This window comes from Danio rerio, chromosome 6 (genome assembly GCF_052040795.2).
Source record: "Danio rerio strain M-AB ecotype USA chromosome 6, GRCz13ab, whole genome shotgun sequence".
Classification (NCBI taxonomy): domain Eukaryota; kingdom Metazoa; phylum Chordata; class Actinopteri; order Cypriniformes; family Danionidae; genus Danio; species Danio rerio.
This window is the reverse complement of record NC_141026.1, coordinates 9276046-9297557: the sequence shown is the minus strand read 5'-3', so window position 1 is coordinate 9297557 and position 21512 is coordinate 9276046. Positions and strand designations below refer to the sequence as shown.

The 21512-nt window shown below is 39.0% G+C and overlaps 1 long non-coding RNA gene across 1 annotated transcript; it reads right to left on the bottom strand.

Annotated features, from left to right (window-relative positions):
* Positions 1 to 358: 358 nt before the first annotated feature.
* LOC147843365 (uncharacterized) lies at positions 359 to 6206 on the bottom strand. The gene is made up of 3 exons (XR_015493206.1): positions 5227 to 6206; positions 3725 to 4550; positions 359 to 3184 (listed from the first exon to the last, which is right to left on the bottom strand). It is a non-coding gene; the product is annotated as an uncharacterized LOC147843365 (long non-coding RNA).
* Positions 6207 to 21512: the final 15306 nt, after the last annotated feature.

Here is a 21512-nt window from a genome sequence, read left to right as displayed (position 1 = left end):
TATAAATATAAAGGATTAAAATATTACAAAATATATTATTTTCTAGCCTACATAAATATGAAAAATCACTGCTTTTATGTCTTCTTCATCTCGAGAGGCTTTTTCAGTTCATTCATAACAATTTGCTTTTGTATAATGTTATTATTATTAGCAGTATTATTTTTTATATCCATATTTATATTTGTTTTATTAAAAACAAGCTTAGATTTGCCCACCTGTCAAGTTCTAGACCATATGGGGCCCAGCATGTGTATTAGGATATAACATCCACACTCACATTCACACACACACACACTACGGACAATTTAGCCTACCCAATTCACCTGTACCACATGTCCTTGGACTGTGGGGGAAACCAGAGCACCCAGAGGAAACCCACGCAAAGGCAGGGAGAACATGCAAACTTCACACAGAAATGTCAACTGAGCCAAGGTTCGAACCAGCGATCCAGCAACCTTCTTGCTGTGAGGCGACAGCACTACCTACTGCGCCACTGCCTCGCCTATATTGTATTGTATTAAAATGTGTATATATACAGCATATAATGTAGGTGAAAAAAGTTTGTGTACTTCTTTCTTTTTTCAATTTGTTTTAAATTAAATACGAGCTCCTGGCACATTTTTGATAATTGATGAAATGCACTCTGACTTTTCATTTGTATCCAAAGTTCTACAGGGAGTTTCGTCTAATTAAATAGAAATTATATTACCTTATCCTAAAAGCTGACGATAATAAACACTAGAGGTTCTGTAATGCCAATTTATGGAGAAGATTTCCCAAATGACAAAATCAGATCCTTCACAGCCTGAAATCCCTACAGCAGTAATCTGAAATACAGCACAAGCTTCAGCAGCTGCGGAAAAACAAGAAAAAGCAGGACTTCTCCTTTAAATCTTAATCTGAGGGTTGACACGGTGGCTCAGTGGTTAGGCCTGTCACCTCACAGCAAGAAGGGCACTGGTTTATGTCCCTGCTGGATCAGTTGGCATTTCTGTGTGGAGTGTGCATGTTCTCCCTGTGTTGGCGTGGGTTCCCTCCAAGTGCTCCTGTTTTCCCCACAGTCCAAAAACATGCACTGTAGGTGAATTGAATAAATAAATTGGTTGTAGTGTATGTGTGTGAATGAGTGTGTATGGGTGTTTCCCGGTACTGGGTTGCAGCTGAAAGGGCATCTGCTGTGTAAAACGTATGCTGGATAAGTTGATGGTTCGTTCAGCTGTGTTGACCTCTGATGAATAAAGGGACTAATCAGAAGGAAAATGAAAATGAAGGAACAATGAAACATTTTTTGAACAATCTTTCGATTTGGTTATTTCTGTGTGAAGTTTTTCCTAGTGCTGGGTTGCAGCTGGAAGGGTATACGCTAAGTAAAACATGCCAAAGTAGTTTGCGGTCCACGCCGCTATGGCGAACCCTGATAAATCCAAAGTAAAATGAATGAATGAATAATCTGAAGTTTAAGAGCAAATATATTATAATTGTCTGACCTCCTGCTGACCATCACAGACCACCTGTGGTCACAGGCCTTACTGCTAGAAAGAGAGGTCAAACCATTATAGCTTCATTTATTTGTGTTATTATGTAATGCCACAGGGGGCTGAATCTCCAAAGAGGACTTCCACCATCACTAAACACTTTCTCACACTTACCCTTCCAGATGTTTTCTGCTCTCGTGAAGACAGCTGGAAACCTTTCATCCATCCCCGCACAATATTTGCTCTGTGTGTTTTTTGAAAAGCAAAAACTGCTCTATTCACAGTCTCATTTTTCCATCGCAATTTCTGATGTATAAAACACTGCAATGCTTAAAAAGCTTTTTCACAAACATTTTTAAAGGTCCCAGAAAATTAAAATGAAGTTCTTTAGATGTAAGCATCAGTATTGTTAGTTTTTAAGGTATCTACAAGCTAGTGTGCTCCAAAACAATGATGAAATTTGCGTTTAGAACAGGGGTCGGGAACCTTTTTTCAGCAAAAAGCCATTTCTGTTTTTTTTTTGTTTTGTTTTTTTTAGCAAATGCATTTTAGCATTTTTGTAAAGACCCATTTGGATGTAAAATTGAAGTCAGAATTATCAGTACCGGGCCGCACAAGAATGAATTATCTTTAAGTTGGCAGATAAAGTAGCTGCATTTAAAGCCAAACTGAGGTATATATATCGTACTCACACTAGGTACAGTTGCCTCGAACCGGGCCAAAGCACGATTGTCCCCCCTCCCGTCTCTCCCGACGGCCCGCACTCACACCACAAATGGACCTCGGCACGCTTACGTCATCGCTGCTGCGCTGTTCAGTGAGAAGCGCTCTCTCACTCAGCAGCACAGTGAAGATTTCTCTAGTTATATCGTTTCAGTCGTTTGTTATGCAGTGACATGCAGTCAAATATTTTGCCAAACAGTCCTTAGGGATGCGGTGACACGCAGTCAGATATTTCACCGAACAGATCCGCCACTTTTGGTGCTCATAAACAATCATAAAGCCCTCGGGCTGCAGGAATGAGGAGGTCTGCTGAAGCCGTGCAGTAGACGTGCTGTGAGGAGTTCTCGTCTTTAATAAACTACGGCAGTTTGCGCTCACTGAACAGTAAGAATGATTAATAAATCCATATGAAACAGCCCCTTGAAAGTCACGTCTCGCTTTCAGTTTTGGGCTTTGACGCATTTTGCACTCACACACAAGCGTACCGCGCCAAAGCCCAATTGAACCGCACTCAGGCACACCTCTTCCAACTGGGCCAGGGCCGGCCAAGTGAACCATGCTTGAGCCCGATTCAGGGCACTCACACTTCTCAAACGATCCGGGAAACGGGCCTGGGCACGGTACGGATGGCATAGTGTGAGTAGGCCCTGAGCCCTCACTCATCAGGCTGGTGCACGATCATCGTCTTCGCTGTTAAAGGAGTTTGAGTGCTACTTCCCAACCTCAAAGGACCCACAAACGGCTAGGGAATGGATACATAACCCATTTGTCAACAAACCAGCAGAATCCAGCATGTCCGTGCAAGAAGAAGACCAACTGCTGGAGATCGTAAATGACGGCGGCCTTAAAACAGTGTTCGAGACAACAACTCTGCCGGTGTTCTGGATTAAAGTAATGGCAGAATACCCATAGATCGCTAACACAGCACTGAAAACCCTGTTGCCATGTCGAGATGTACATGATATGTGTGTTCTAGCGCTCACGGGCTGTTTCACGGGCACAAGCAAAGCTTGGAGGTAAACAAACAACGCGCCAAAGCCCAATTGAACCGCGCTCAGGCACACCTCTTCCAACTGGGCCAGGGCCGGCCAAGTGAACCGTGCTTAAGCCCGATTCAGCGCACTCACACTTCTCAAACGATCCGGGAAACGGGCCTGGGCACGGTACGGATGGCATAGTGTGAGTAGGCCCTGAGCCCTCACTCATCAGGCTGGTGCACGATCATCGTCTTCGCTGTTAAAGGAGTTTGAGTGCTACTTCCCAACCTCAAAGGACCCACAAACGGCTAGGGAATGGATACATAACCCATTTGTCAACAAACCAGCAGAATCCAGCATGTCCGTGCAAGAAGAAGACCAACTGCTGGAGATCGTAAATGACGGCGGCCTTAAAACAGTGTTCGAGACAACAACTCTGCGGGTGTTCTGGATTAAAGTAATGGCAGAATACCCATAGATCGCTAACACAGCACTGAAAACCCTGTTGCCATGTCGAGATGTACATGATATGTGTGTTCTAGCGCTCACGGGCTGTTTCACGGGCACAAGCAAAGCTTGAAGGTAAACAAACAACGGCTTATCATAAGCATCTTATTGATCTTATCTTATTGCGGACGTGAACGCGTCTGACTGTTCTGATTGGCTTAAGCAGACGTCTCACGTCAGCACGTTCTAGACGTGCACGCGCTCGTTCCCCCAGAAAAAAAAACCCACCCCGGTCCGCAGAAAAATTGTCAAGCGTTGACCAGTCCGCAGTTAGAAAAAGGTTGGGGACCACTGGTCTACAGAACAAATCATCATTATACAATAACTTGCCTAATTACCCTAACCTGCCTAGTAAACCTAATTAACCTAGTTAAGCCTTTAAATGTCACTTTAAGCTGTATAGAAGTGCCTTTAAAATATCTAGTAAAATATTATTTATTGTCATCATGGCAAAGATAAAATAAATCAGTTATTAGAAATGAGCTATTAAAAACTATTATGTTTAGAAATGTGTTGAGAAAATCTCTCCGTTGAACAGAAAATGGGGTAAAAATAAACAATAAACAGGGTTGCTAATAATTCAGGGGGGCTATTAATTCTGACTTCAACTATATTTCTTGTTTCTCAAAAATATACACCAGGGCACATTTTCCCAATGAGGCACAATGAATATACATTTCAACATTAGCTTCTTTGCTCAACTGCTGAATAGGAAATAATAGAAATGTTGAAACTGAAAGTACAGTATGGTACTGCTTCACATTACATCAACATTATCACTTCAGCTTTGCATTATCCCACAAAGCAATTTTGTATTTAAGAGATGTCCAATGGACATCCAAACATAGATATCTTGGCAAAAACAAGGCTTAGGGTGCTTTCACACCTGTGAATCGATTCAGTTGTTCCGAAACAGAGATTACAAATGTTGCATTGTTGCTCTTTGCTGTTGGAGCGGTTTGCTTTCACACTGCAAAGTTTCTAATCGGACCAAAAGAGCTAAAACAAGTCATGTGTGAGTAAACTCTCCTCACATTGGTCACAGTGTCAGGGTTTATTTAGCAGCGTCCCGCTAAGCTGTCAGGAGAGGTGGTGGTTTGGTGGTGATTGACAGGGTGTGCGCGCGCGACGTGTCTGAGAAGAGACGCGGTAGGGAGGGGTGAGAAGGGTGCGCGACGATGCCTATTTGAGGACCGGGAGGGAGACGCGAGATTACCAGGAGATCGTCACTCATTTGCGGGCATCCGGAGACTCGCGAAACTTCCCGCCCTACCCATAATTCTCTCTTCATATAGCCGTAAGCCTATTACATATCCATAAAACACTGTGATATAACCAGGCTTGGATCGGATCGCTTTCTCACTGCAATCAAACCGCTCCAGGGTTCGTTTCAATCGAGCCGAGACCACCTCATTCAAGCGATCTCGGAGCGATTACTTTGGCACGGAACAGAGCGCGATTGCCCTGTTCACATATGCCAAACGAACCGCGCTAACTGGGCAAATGAGACACGTTCCGAAACAAAAGTGTAGGTGTGAAAGCACCCTTAATTTGATGACTAGTTTAAATTTATAAGACATCTATTAGATTTTCTTCATTTTAGCAAAGGTGTCTATGTTTGACATCCATTAAATGTCTTTTTCACATTGAATTGTTTTGTGGGAAAATTCACAGATGAAGTGTTAATTTGGCTGTGATGCAAACCAATACCAAACTGTACGTTGAGAAGCACAGCTCTGACTGATTTCTTTGCACAATTGCTATGCTCTACATGGTGAATTACGCATGGATGAATTGGATAAATAAAGAGCACAGACAAGGCACAGATTGAATATGTTTTGTGCACAGACCCATTTGTATTCTACACTGAATGCTGTATTTAAAATCAATAATAAAGAGATGAGAAGGAGGATGAGCTCTCAAATGAGGCTCGAGGTGACTGTGACCGGATGGCTGGCTACATTTAAACGAGTTGTTAATGGCTTCATAAGAAAGTTTCAGTGGAAAGTATGTCAAAACATTGATAATGCATGTTTCAGGGCAGCCATGTTCGTAATAACCTACTGTTTAACAACTCTGACTCATGTTATATTGCTTTAATAAAGCACTAATGCGGAAGTTTGTTCATAAGAGGCTGTTTATATCCAGTTAATTCATATTTAATATCTCATACGCACTAGTGTCTGCAGTGGTGGACAGTAATGAAAAAATATGTCATTTGTTGAAGTACATAATTAGATTTTACGTGTATCTGTACTGAAGTGTTTCCATTTAAGGAGACTTTTTACTTTAACTTCGCTACATTTCAACATTAAATAGGATGTTTTATTTTCATTTACAACCCCTAAATGAGAAAGGTTATGACAATAGAAAACACAAATAAAAAAGAAAGTAGTGATTTCAAAATTTACTTTGACTCGTATTTCATTGCAGACAACACCACAGCACATTGTTTAATGTGTACCTTGTGATTTTATAGTTTGTTTTTTCTAAATAAACACAAGTTGGGTATCTGCACCACATTAAAAAAAAAAGTTGGAGCAGTAAAGCATTTGCCTCTTTGTAATGTTGCCATTTCTTTTCACAACACTTAAAAGACATTTAGGGACTGAAGACACCAAGTGATAAAGTGTTTAGGTGTAATTTTGTTTCATTCTTCTTGCAAACAAGACTTAAGATGTGCAACAGTACGAGGTCTTTGTCATTGCATTTCGCTCTTCAAAATGCACCACACATTCTCTGTTGGAGACAGGTCGGGACTGCAGGCAGGCAATTACCTAATGTACTTATCCATACGGTATACATACTGTATAGTAAACAGTTCTGTAGAAATCAGTTCAGAGATGCAGAGAAATAGTTTTTCTTTTGTTATGCAAATATACTTTACAGAACAATTCTATTTTTTTCAACTCAAAAGTTTATCAAGACAAATTGCACTTGTTCAAGAAACAATGAACTAAATAAGAAATTAATGACAATGTATAATATGAAATATGGTGTTTTTGATTTTAAAATGATAAGATTAGGTGAAATGATGATTGAGATGATTAAGATTTCTCAACACATTTCTAAACATAATAGTTTTAATAACTTATCTCTAATAACTGATTTGTTTTCTTTTTTCCATGATGACAGTAAATAATATTTGACTAGATATTTTTCAAGAATCTTCTTTACAGCTTAAAGTAAAATTTAAAAGCTTAACTAGGTTAAATACATAGGTTAACTAGGCAGGTTAGGGTAATTAGGCAAGTTATTGTATAATGATGGTTTGTTCTGAAGACAATTGAAAAAAATGTAGCTTAAAGGGCTAATAATTTTGAACTTAAAATGATTTTTAAAAAATTAAACTCTGCTCTTATTCTAGCCGAAATAAAACAAATAAGACTTTCTCCAGAAGAAAAAATATTATTAGACATACTGTGAAAATTTCCTTTCTCTGTTAAACATCATTTGGGAAATATTTAAAAAAGAATCAAAAAAGGGGGCTAATAATTCTGACTTTAACTGTATATATGGTGTTTTAAGTAGTGTTTATGGTGTTTTAAGTTTACTAAATTAAACTAAAAGGTGTTAAAGTATAAAGTTCATTTATTGTCTATTGATTTATATGGATGTTTAGTTTTGACTCATCTTTTTAGTAAAGCATTTAACTTGTGATATAACACTGCCAATCCTGCAACTTGTAATTTTGTTTATTGTTACTGATTTTTTACTAAGGTTTTATGCAAGTTTGTTGTTTTGATTTTGGTTGTGTTCTTATTTTTTGTATACATTGTAGCTCTTTGAGTTTAACAAAAGTGCATGATAAATAAAATGTATTAATATTATAGACAAAGAAATGTACAAATTTACTCAAATGCTCTTTAAATTATGTAATTAGTAATTAATTACTTTTTTGTAGTAACTTACCCCTAGTAACTTACACACCACTAATTGTCCACCGCAATTTTGCAAATAGTAATCTTCATCATCATAATCATCGGAGTTGTTTGTTTTTTACCATAATGCCTAAACAGTGGCTCTTCCCAACAGGAGAAACTCAATATTCCGTCATGTGATCATAACCTCCAGACTGCAGGAAGTGGCTTTGATTAACTCTCTGAAATCAGACGTCACGTGTTTGACCGTGCTTTAGCTATGAATACCGGCTAGAGCTGCGGCTGGCAAGATAACCTGCTTGTCTTTCTGTTTGGAGAACATAAATGATGCTTCCCAATCTTGTTTAGTGCCGCGTTTGTGAACACATAAAAGCCTTTATTAGCCATCATTAATTTATTAGACAGCTTTAGAGATAGACTCTGTTGTGTAGAGTTCATTCAGTAATCTCAGACCAAACACGCGCACATACATCGCCTGATTCGTGCTGACATGGATGTTTCGCTGCAAATGAATGTTCTTGCACATCGCTCCCGATGTAATTACGCTCCTTTCACCACCCACCAACCATATGTTCGATTTTCAGCCCATGACAGTCTTACAAATTACAGCAAAACTAATGGACTGAGAGTTGTTATTGCTGGTGTGTAATGGAGCGAGAGTTGTTATTGCAAGTTATTTATCACATACCGTAGAAGCATTTTACCACCACACAATCATTGTTACTCAGCAAGTATATTATTACAGCAGTCAATCACTATTTTTACAGAGTCACGTAGAAAATGTCCAAAGCAGATTTTCCATAATTCTGCATTCTAAAAACTGAGCTAAAAAAACAACACAATTCTTGAGTTTTAGGGGGAAAACTTAATTGTTTTATGTTCAATCTACTTAAATTTGTTAACTCAATCAATTTGTGTTGGGATAGCATGAATGAATTGTCTGGAACCCCCTTTTTTAACAGTATAGTCTTTCTGAAAGGGATAGTTTACCCAAAATTTACAATTACCTCATAGTCATAATTAAATTAGACACAATACATATGTGTATGATTTACAATGAACATTCTTGACTCAGAAATAAATCTCAGAAGATAGTCTTGCTAATTATTTGTGAAATTTAATAGGCATTTCTGTGTGTTACGCAAGTCTAGGGATGGTGCACTACATGAAAGACAAGACAACAAAAATCAAAGATTTATTGGGGTTTGAATGCGGGAGCCTAAAACCAGCTTGACCAGCCTGGTATAAGCTGGATATAGCTGGTTTTGGCTGGACTCCCAGCTTGGCTAGGCTGGTCAAGCTGGTTTTAGCTGGTCATCTCCCAGCCTGACCAGCTAAGACCAGACTGGAAATGGCTGGAAACCAGCCTGGAAGTGGCCAAAACCCCTCTAAAACCAGCCTGGTCGACCAGCTAAAACCAGCCAACCAGCTTAGGCTGGTTTACGCTGGATTTTTTCAGCAGGGTAGTGTATATAAGATTTTGGAGTACACTGTACAAGTAAATACCATTTCACACGAATCTCAATTTCTTCACTTCAATCTTAAATTTGTGTTTTGTGTTACTTGCCTTTTCTCTGTGAAGTTATTTGTAAAATTAATTACACTGATTTTTGCTTCTTGTTCATTTAAATATAACAACAAAATTCTTGAACTTTGTGGCAGACAACTTGATTGTTTTTTTTTTTTGGATTGCTTTTTAAAACTCTCGGTTATGTTTGGGGCTGGAGGAGGTTGGGTCAGTCAATTGGTCAGTCAGTCGGTAGCAGACGCTGGTGGATTTATGCGAGAATAGTAGGCGTAAATGGCAGAAATTTGAGATCTCAAAAAGCGCACACATCAGCCTTTGGTGAATTTGCAAAAATATAAACTGCAAAAAACTTATGTCCATGCTCTCCACAAATGAATATAGTGTTACGTTTTCAGAATATCCTTGGGTTGACTTACATAGTAGGAAAACAAAACTATGGAGGTCAAAAGGTGCCAGCTACCTGCATTTTTCATAAAGCTTAAAGAAACTCAAATGAGTTTTAAAGAAGTAAAGAAGGAGTAAACAATTGCAGAATTCACATTTTTTGGTGAACTATTCATTTTCTTATAAAAAGTCTTTTTGAAGAAGTTACTGGCATATAAACAACAACATTTATTTATAAAGCACATAGACACAATAAAATGGATCCAAAGTGCTGAACAAATGTACACACAGATCTGGCTGTGAAACTACTAATGTATCTACACACATGTGAAAGCTTAAAAATTAAAATAGTGTTTAAGTCTAAATTTAAAAATGTCCAGAGAAGGCAGAGATTTTACATGATGAGGGGGAGACCCCAGAGTTTGGGAGCAACCACAGAAACCAACTTAATAACAACTCTAACTCAGGGGTGGCCAATCCTGTTCCTGGAGATCTACCTTCCTGCAGATTTCAGTTGCAACCCTTATCGAACACACCTGTCTGTAATTATCAAGTGGATTTCAGGTCCTAATTAATTGGTTCAGGTGGGTTTGATCAGGGCAGGAGCTAAACTGTACATGAGGTAGATCTACAGGAACAGGATTGAGCACCCCTGCCTTAACTGGACAATATGGCACAAGACGTTCAGAAATGTAACTTAGTGCACAACCAGATAATGCTTAATTTACAAATAAAAGGATTTTAAAATCAACCCTAAATTTAACAGGAAGCCAATAGAGAAATGCTAAAACATGAGAAATATGATCCCAGCATTCTAAAACAGCTTGCATTCATAACACTGAAGATTGAGAAAGACCAGAATAAGGAGAGTTACTGTAATCCTGTCTAGATGAATTAACAACTTCCATGTCCTCACTTGAGAGAAGATGTTTCAACTTTCCAATAGATCTCAAATAGCTCCAATAACTGAACTAATATGTTTATTAAGAAATAAAGAAGAGTCAAAAATCACTCCGGGGTAATTCAGAATTGAAATATTTGGGTGAACTATCCCTTTAAGCGAAAGGGATTCCTTGTAAAAGCCATTTTGAAGAACTCACTGGCCGATAAAATAGATGCCAACATGAAGGGAGCAATTGCTAAGCCATTCGCAGCCAGAAGCACATATTAAATCAGCTGAACTGACAGAACATATTGTGAGAAAAGTCCATTAATTGATCTGAGTTCAACACCTACGTGCCATCTGGAAAGGGAGCCAATGGCGAATCAATATTACTAAGCAAGAATGCAAGACAAAACACGAGCTGTGTCTTAGAATGAAAAAGCCTTCTCTATACAGTATATCTACTTCAAATTACAGACACAAAAAATAGCTGTTGGATTTACTTTGAAACATTTTTCACTCTGAAATGAATCTCAGACGTAAATCTTGACATTGGTTTGTTATTATTTGTGTAATTTACTAGCAATTCCTGTATAAAACTTAGTAATTTTAGTGTGCTTCTGAAGATTTATTGTATGAAGTACATTTTATAAGTAAATACCATTTCTCACTTTCTGCCTCACAATTTCCTGTTTTACTATCACTTGCCTTTGTGAAGTTATTTGCAAAATTAATTTCACTGATAAAATTGGCATAGAAACAAATTTCTAGAAATGGTAACACTTTTTGAAGTTGTATTTTTAACAGTATTTTATATGTATTTTGGGTTAGCAACCCAAAATGCCCATTTAAAAAGCTATATTTCAAGCATTTCAGTCATTGTTATTGGTGTGAAAAGCCTTAACCCTTAAATGCATGAGTTTTACCGTTACTTAGAATCCATTGCATTCTAAAGATCCCATGATGATGTGTTTATCACGTAACCCACCCGCCCCAATGATCTTTATATATAATGTATTTTGTTTCTTTCCTTTAGCCCTTTTCTGTAAATATTAACAAATGTTCAAATTATTTTGTGAAAATTAGCTCGTTGACATCTAGAAGGGATACAGCTGAGGATACTTCTTGTAAACTTCTGATCACAGCTATATCCCTTCTAGTGAGACAATCCTTACAGCATCCCGCAGCTTGATGATGCACTGGACCAGGTCCACTATGTAATGGACGATAACCTCTCCTTACCCTAAACCCAACCGTCACAGCAGTATGAGCATTACCTTAGTAGGCGGTACAAGGTCAACTATGTAATGGACGATCACCTACACCTCCCCCTACCTTAAACCCAACCGTCACAATAGTGTGAGCGTTACCTTAGTGGGCGGTACAATGTCCACTACATACAGTAATGGATGATCACCTACACCTCCCCCTACCCTAAACCCAACAGTCATAGTAGTATGAGCGTTACCTTACGCCCCATTCACACGGGGCTTCAACGCTTGACTAAAAGCGTGTCTAAAGTTGGGGCTAAAGTGATCGTCATAGCAGCGTCAGCCAATGAAATTCAGTCAGCAATAGACCACTGTCTAGCTGGTGCGATCTGATTGGCTGACGCTTCCGTCGGCGCTTGAAAAGTTGAGCTAGTCTCAACTTCTGCAGCGAGCAATTGCTCTGAAGCGGCGCCGACGAATCCACAATGCAGTTCGGCAATGCTTGACATCACCCATTCAGAGTGAATGGTAAGCGTTGACGCTGACGCCCCGTGTGAATGGGGCGTTAGTGGGCGGTACAAGGTCCAATACGTAATGAACTTTCGCCTACACCTCCCCCTACCCTAAACTCAATGGTCACAGTAGTATGAGCATTACCTAAGTGAGCGGTACAAGGTCCACTACATAATGGACAACCGCCTACACCTCCCCCAACCCTAAACCCAATCGTCGCAGTACTATGAGTGTTACCTTAGTGGGCTGTACAATGTCCATTACGTAATGAACTATCCCCTACACCTCCCCAACTCTAAACCCAACCGTCATAGTAGTGTGGGCGTTAACTTAGTGGGTGGTACAAGGTCCACTACATATTGGACCTGGTCCAGTAAGTCATTGTAATACAGACTGCAGCAAGGACATCAGCGTGGACATCTTGCTTATAGCAACATCCGCAGGAGAGATCTGAGCTGCTGGATTTACGTCATGTTTATTCATAATTTTTTTTCCGAAACACATGAAGGTAAGCAACTGTTTATTTGGAAGAGGAATAGAGAAAACAAACCTAGTAACATAAATAGTGTGTATCTTACGTGAACAAAGCCAATTATATTGAAAAATAATTAATCCTGCCATTTCCATAGACAATCTTGTGTATTTTACAAACATTGAATGGTATGTTTTGCTAGTAGTTATGTGAACGTTCTGAACGTTCTAAGCACACCACACTGGTGTGATTATATGCTTCAGGGATCAGCCAAAGCTGATCACACCGGTGTGATCGTACGTGTGATAAAAGTATGTATGTCATCATTTACTCATCCTTTCAAACCTTGATAAGTTCCTTTCTTCTGTTCAACAAATAAGAAGGTATTCTGAAAAATGTTGGAAACATGTAACCATAGACTTCTGTTTTTCATACTGTGGCAGTCAATGGTTACAGGTTTTCAACTTTTTTCGAACTATCCTCTTTAGTGTTGAACAGAAGAAAGGCTTGGGTGAGTATCCACTTGAGGGTGAGTAAAAAGTGAGTAAATCTTAATTTCTGGGTGAACTTTCCCTTTAAGGCAGTATAACTTACACTTTGCTTGATTTTACTGATGTGTAGTTTGGAAGCAAAGGGTTAAGTATGTGACGAAAGCCTAATTTGATTTCAATGGATTTTCCATTGAAAAGATAAAGCCCTCTCTTGTCTTATGTGGCCTTGAGCTAGACCGTTGTACACAGGTTTTATCCTATTGACCCCAGTGGCCCAAAGCTGATGAATATGTGATAGATGTTGTGATAATGAGTCAATTTTTTCTGAATAATGTATGAAACTCATTTCCAAAACCCAGTGTTCGAATGAGCGCTGAACAAAACAGTAAGTGATTGGTCAGCTCTGGGTCACTACTTTCATTTGAAACGTAGATGAGCATCAGTGTTATTTTTCCCATTTCGTAATATGAATCTCATTCATTCTGTCCTTCTCTGTTCTATTTGTTGTCTTCAAATTGCCAACCAACCATTTATCCTTACTGATGCACATACTAAAAGAAAAGACTCTGTTCTGAACATTATGTTCTGCTAGTGGCTTCTGGGTAAGTAAAGAACGTGCCTTCACTGCATATTTCATCTTTAATCACACAAAAACATAAACAGAGATATTTTGATCTTAATACGACCTATAAACAACGAATGCTGCATTACTGTTATTATAATTATGCTATTCCAGAATTGTGAGTACATTTCGAGCATTTTTCATTAATAGCCCTTAAACTGGGGCGAAACAATGGCGCAGTAGGCAGTGCTGTTGTCTCACAGAAAGAAGGTTGCTGAGTCGCTGGTTCGAGCCTCGGCTCAGTTGGCGTTTCTGTGTGGAGTTTGCATGTTCTCACTGCGTTCGCGTGGGTTTCCTCCGGGTGCTCCGGTTTACCCCACAGTCCAAAGACATGCGGTACAGGTGAATTGGGTTGGCTAAATTGTCCGTAGTGTATGAGTGTGTGTGTGAATGTGTGTGTGGATGTTTCCCAGAGTTGGGTTGCGGCTGGAAGGGCATCCGCTGCGTAAAAACTAGCTGGATAAGTTGGTGGTTCATTCCGCTGTGGCGACACCGGATTAATAAAGGGACTAAGCCGACAAGAAAATGAATTAATGAATGAATGTCTTAAACTGCAATGATATACAGCAGATGCAACTAAACTAATGGTCAAGTCATTTGAATAAAAGTGTCCGTTAAATGAATTAATGACTGTACATAATAAATGTAAATGTGGACACCTTCAGTTCAATTAGTTCTCTTATTTAGACTAGCAAGTATGATTATAAGAGATTAGCAATTATGAGTTTAGTTTTTTTTTTTTATAAAAAAATGTATTTAAAGATTTTGCAATATAAATGAAATTGACATTGTCATTGATTTATTGATTAATTGGTTGGTTAATAGAATGATTAATTACTTGATAGATAGATAGATAGATAGATAGATAGACAGACAGACAGACAGACAGACAGACAGACAGATAGATAGATAGATAGATAGATAGATAGATAGATAGATAGATAGATAGATAGATAGATAGATAGATAGATAGATAGATAGATAGATAGCCATTGATTGGTTGGTTGATTGATTTGATTGATTGATTGATTGATTGATTGATTGATTGATTGATTGATTGATTGATTGGTTGATTGGTTGATTGGTTGGTTGGTTGGTTAGTGGACTGACTGACTGACTGACTGACTGTCTGATTGATTGATTGATGGATGGATGTCCAGTGGATTTGAGCAGTTGCCCAACTGAGAGCCAACATCAGCCTTGTTGTGGTTCATGGGAACCTGTGGTTTCTCTCATATTTTTGACCCTCCACACCACAGCATTTTGGCATTCAGTCTGATGGGTCGGCAGCGCAATGCAAGGGGGAGCATTTTTAAAGCCTTGACATTTTTATGTGAATGTGGTGAACCACATTTGATTTGTGAAAGATTCATGATTGGGTGGAATTCTGGGCTGCCGAACAAATGGTGGGTTTCGCATGTCTCTCGCTTTCAAAACCAAAGATTGAGCCTGCGGCCGAACAGAGGATAAAGGTTAACAGCAGGAAAACGTCCTGACCTATTTACACAATATTGATTGTTATTTTATCTCATTCAACCTTTAGTTTTATAACATTTTAGGCTGACAGAGAAACATATTTCTGACAAGCAACAAAGCGATTTTATATTTTCTGTTTTGATAATATTTTTAGGAACAAGATATGATGCCACAATCATGCTGATACTGAATCTAATGCCAAAAATGTTCTGTTGTTGAATTTATCAATGAACATAAGTCAAGCCGAATTAGGCAAACCTTGTGTTTAAAATTCATTTTTAAAGAAATGTGCTGAAGAATATCAGACTGTCAGCAAAGTTTTATAAATTTGCACAAAATATATTTTGTGGCAGTCTTAAAGTGGCTGAGAGAGCTCCACTGTGCTGCAACACATACAAAAAAAAGGTAACAACATTAGAAAACATCTCACATCCAAGTACAGAAACGCTCTACAAATAACACAGACAACAATGGAAATGTGCTGGGGGCCCCAAAGAGTGATGAACCCGGCTGCTTAAAAGCAGGATTTAATAAAAAATGTGTTTCCTGATAACAATGTTTTTTAGCTCAGAGCATTCTGTATGTGCAAGATTACAAATGCTTGTTGCAATTCAACGTTTCCAAAATTGCAACAATTGTCATTGTGTTTGGATTAGCAATCAAGACAAGTCTATACAGACTGAGGCTCAAAACAGCTGGAGAAAAAAAACTTAAGGTTGAAGAACATATGGTTATGCATAAGAAACGCGTTGACAGACTCAATGATGGACACGCAGATTTCTGTGTGAGCAGATTCTGTATGATTCCCTATGAGTACTCATAGATCTACAATGTTACAATGTTCAAGTAGTACATAAATTACAATCCTTTTGGGAAACAGGCTGTTACATTAAAATAAGTTGCACAATAATTTTAAAATCTACTTAGGCCTACAATGCTTCTTGGCCATTGACATATCAGATCTATAACCATGTGAAAAAAACAAGACGCATCCCTTCCACCACCAATTCTTACATGCTCAAGAGCTTGCGATCACAACCAGCAATTGGCACTTACAGAGGAACCACCACTAACAAACCCTTGCTGTCGCTCTGATACAAATTTTATTTTTGGAGAAAATAAAAAAAAACAAATGGTGGCAGAGTTTGAGTGCTCTGCTTTGTCTGAGGTAGTATATTGTAATCACTGGCATGTGTATAGATCAGCGGTAGGCAAACTCGGCCCTGGAGGGCTGGTGTCCAGCATGGTTTAGCTCCAACACTAATCAAACACCCCTGAACATGCTAATAAGTGTCTTTAATATCAATAGAAATCTATAAGCAGGTATGTTTGATTAAAGTTGGAGCTAAACTCTGCAGGACACCAGCCCTCCAGGACAGAGTTTGCCCACCCCTGGTATAGATTATACAAAGTGTGAAGCTGATTGGTTGATTTCTGTCACATGATCTGCTTGTGGCATTCTGGAGTGTTCAACATAGGCTCATAATGAAAACGTAGCCCTATATACGTTTCTGGAAATCGGAAATGATGTAGCCAGAAGTACGTATGGCTGCATTTCGTTTTTAAAACGAACGCTACAGGGCAGTATGACGCCGTTCCTTTTCGCGATTACCAGCTGACCGCTTACCTCCGTATGGACGGTTTTCCAGCTGTTACCAGGTTATTTAGTTAGCTCGCCATGTGCGTCAGTAATCTTGAGATGCAGAGAGAAGTTCAACCCGACGACAAGGTTTGAGTCTGGTAAAGAACGATTCCAGATAGCAGATAAGGCCAAAACAGAATCCAAAAAATAAAATAAACAAGTTAATAACCGGGTGAAAATGTGGTAAAACGTCGTAAAAGTCAGGTGAGGGCTTTTCTTTTTCTGGATTGCTTGGTGGGCAGGTCAATTGATGCTTTTGAAAAGACTATTGGTTAGGTTTAGGGAAATAGGAGGGTGGGTCAGTCGATCGGTCAGCCATGTCAGTCAGTCAATCATTCAGTCGACAATGGCCTCAATGATGGATTACACGAAAATATCAGGTGGTAATGGAGAGAAATTCGAGATTTCCAAAAGCATATATGGCGGCCTTTGGTGGATCATGAAAACTACAAACAAATGTAGCTCCTGGGATGTATTTGGCGCCCTCCAGAAATGTAGATAGGGGTATGTTTTCATAATGAGCCTGGGTTAGGAATTAAAAATGTAATTTTTGACATTTTGGCTGTACTTGTTTTGTTGTTTCTGGACTATCAGAATGAAGAATAAAAGCCCCGCCCCTTTCTAGAAAGGACTCAGCATGTCTTGTTCACACCAAAGTAAGAGCAAATATAGCACATACTAAATCATCTGCGCAGCACTTTTAGTTGAATGTTCACACATTCTGGGGACACCAGACATTTTGAATTGTGAAAAGGTGGATAAAATGTCCCCTCAATGAATTCATCACTTGCACATCTGTCTCATAGAGGAGATGGCTACAACTCGCGCTCATCTGTAAATACCTTGCTAATTGGTTAAGGAAATAGCTTTAGCTGTTTTCCTTACTGCGATTGTCACAGAGACAAATCAGTGGAAGAGTCTGCCCTTTGCGCAATCATATTACTGAGAAGCTTTATTTAAATGAGGGAACAAAACAGATGTATAACTTCCAACCTGTGTAGTCTGCGTCTGCAGTTCTTCTACCCACAGCTCATTCCTTGTATCTTGTTTCAGCTCCAGTGGGATCCGATCCAAAATTCCTCGATCTAGAGCAAACAAATGAGCAATCAGCGAAAACCCAAAAGCAGAATTTAGCAGAACAAAATGAGTTTCAATGCTGACTACATCAAGCCGGCTTGAGAATGGTTATGAATAACTGATCAACAGAAACCACATTCCAATCCGCAGAGATCTGTTTCTGGATTCACATGTCTATATGGATGCCAGGATAAATACCTGTTTTTATGTCTCGTGCCAGAGGGAAAAATATGCATCTGGGTTGATTTGTAATGTCTGGCAAGTAGCGAACAATGTTCTACCTCTTCGGAAAATTGAAAGCCACTGTCTTTTCCTGACTTGTGCCCTCTGAATGCTCTGGGGATCTAAACCAAACCCGCTCGCGCCCCGGTCTCAGAGTTTTGCAAAATATTTTCATTTCAGCCTGCAATTTTGTTATGTTTATTAAAGAAATTATCATACCGTTTGGCCTGCATCCTCATTCCCAAGTCTAACTTTATAACAGTCAAGTTTATTAAGGATTATTCACTCTTAGGAAGCTGAATATATACTGTAAAAAATATAAAGTTTTTATGACTTGGATAACAGGTACTAGTCCACTGTAATCACTCAATCTAATTGAAAAATGCTTGTAATCTTTTAAAAAATGAAATTAAAATAAAATTGGGGGGCGCAGTAGGTAGTGCTGTCGCCTCACAGCAAGAAGGTCACTGGTTCAAATCTCGGCTCGGCTCAGTTGGCGTTTCTTTGTGGAGTTTGCATGTTCTCCCTGCGTTCGCGTGGGTTTCCTCCGGGTGCTCTGGTTTCCCCCACAGTCCAAAGACATGCGGTACAGGTGATTTGGGTAGGCTAAATTGTCCGTAGTGTATGAGTGTGTATGAATGAGTGTGTGGATGTTTCCCAAAGGTGGGTTGCGGCTGGAAGGGCATCCGCTGCATAGAAACGTGCTGGATAAGTTGCCGGTTCATTCCGCTATGGCGACCCTGGATTAATAAAGGGACTAAGCCGACAAAAAAATGAATGAATGAATGAAAGTTAAATAATTTTTTGGCAAATTTGCAGACTTTACTTGATTTGACTGTGTTAGGTAAACTTTAACGTGAATCCAGTAGCTAAACTAAATAACCTAAGTAAACTGTACTGAAGTTCATCAAGTAAGTTTAGACCCAACAATAGCACTGAGACTGCTCTTGTCAGGATCACTAATGGTTTACTACTGGCAGCAGACTCAATTCTTATTCTTCTGGACTTGAGTAAAGCCTTTGACACGGTTTCGCACGAGGGACTTTTGAATAGGCTTGCCTTATTAGGGATCTCTGGCCAATTAAAGATTTTCAAGAGTTCACACCTAGATACTTTTTGACAACGTGTTAGCAAGTTAGCAGGTTTTGCGTGCTGTCCCGGGAGAGAACCCTGAGCTCGGAGATAGTTGAGCCCAGGGCTCCCGCCAGGTCCATAGAGCATGTGAGGGGAGTACGAGGTCAGGTGTTCTCGAGAGCTCCCCTCGGCAAAAGAGGAAAGGAGGAGAAGGGGTGGATGGGGGGTTTCTTCCGGAAAACGAAGATAAGGGAGTAGTTCTCAGCTAGGTTACTTATAGTGAGTTTGGATGAATCTGATTGGCTAGCTGATGAGTGTAGATGAGTGGCCAGCTGCAGTCAATCATATCACGTGCTCCTCTCGAAATTAGTTTGTGAAACTTCATTTAAGTCAATATCTCAGATTGTCACTACTGGTGTCCCACAAGGTTCCGTTCTGGGTCCTCTCCTGTTTATCATATATCTATTGCCTCTTGGTCACATTTTTAGAAAATACCACATACAATTTCACTGCTATGCTGATGACACTCAACTCTACCTGCGTCCACCAAGCCCTCCAGTTCTTTTCCAACTTCTACTTGAGCAGATGTTTAGCTGAAATAAAAATCTGGCTTTCAGCAAACTTTTTAAAATTAAATAGCGACCAAACTGACGCTCTTCTCGTTGGTACTAAAAGTGTTTTGGATAAAGCTGATAATTTCACAATAGACATTGATAACAGCACAGTTCTTCCCTCTGTGCAGGTAAAGAGTTTGGGTGTCATCTTGGATAGCACACTCTGATTTGAAAGTCACATCTGTAATATTACACGTACTGCATATTTTTACCTGCGTAAAATCACTTGTCTCTGCCCTTCTCTCACAACCGATAACACACCAATTCTTATCAATGCTTTTAGTAACTTCACTTCTTGACTACTGTCATGCACTTCTTTCTGGGCTTCCTTCTAAACTTCTCCGTAAACTCCAACTGGTTCAGAACCATTTAGCTCGTGTCATCTCTAGGATTCTCAAAAGCATGCTATCAGCTTTACTGGCTTCAGGTAAAGTTTCTATTGATTTTAAAATATTACTTCTAACCTTCAAGGTACTTCATAATCTTGCTCACCAAACTTCTCTATATTTACACCCCTTCTCGCACTCTTAGATCAGCCAACTCCTACTCCCTGGTACCAGCTCACACTCGATTAAGCACAATGGGAGACAGATCTTTTAGCTCCTCGACTATGGAACTCAATTTCCCTGGATCTAAGGAGCAGTGATAGTCTTGACACATTTAAATCTCGTCTGAAGACCCATCTTTTTGCAGGCTTTCTTTTAACAATTTGTTATCATGTTTTTTATCATGTTATTTTATATTTGCGACGTGTGTTTATACTTGTTTGGTCAATGCTTGTTTGGTAATGTTTTATTATTAGTTTTAATTTGTTTTAGCATGGCTGTTAATGCTTATTGTAAGGGAACCTTGGTTGTCTAGAAAGGCGCCATTTACAAATGAATTATTGAAAAATTATATGAAAAAGAATTATTCTTTATTATTTAACTTAAGGTTGGAGCCATGCAGTACCACACTTTGGTCAGCAGGTGGAGTAAGATCAGCACATGCGCAGACAGACCAACACAATCTCACGGCAATTCGTAACTTTTTCATTTAGTGGCTAATTCGTATGAATTCGTACGATCTAATTCGTACAATTTAGTACGATTTGCTTACCCCCCAATGACGGTTGGGGTTAGGGGTGGGGTCAGGTGCCACGCCTCCTTTTTAAAATCTTACCATTTCGTACGACTGAACTCGTACGAATTCGTACGAATTAGCCACTAAACTGGCAAAACGTAAAATACTTACGTTTTCTCGTGAGATCAGGCTGGACAGACACACAAGTGAGATGTTTTATGCATGTATGTTATAATGGTTAATCAAAAAAGCATGTGTTTTGTGTGTCATGTCCTTTGATAAAGTTGCCATTTTCCTTGTGTGTTTTTTAGGTTATTGCTAATCTTAGAAGAACTAACGTTATTATTTTTTCACTCAGTTGTGGTTTTTATATGCTTATTGAACATTGATTTTTTTGTAATGCCATCTGAGAAGTAGAAACTCTTTAACTATTAGTAAATAACACTTGATATAAAGTTGAGATGACTTATTTGACCTAAGTTAAGTTTTACATTAGTACTATTAGGAATTATTGTTTGGGAAAGATCAGCTTGGACATTTGGTTTTAAAATCTACTTACAAAATTAAGGAAGGCATGTTCAAAAACACATAAAGATGATGATTATGCTTTCATATTATGTTGAAATTTAAACTCTAAAATCTAACGTATGACATAGAGTGGGGAAAATACGTATTGAG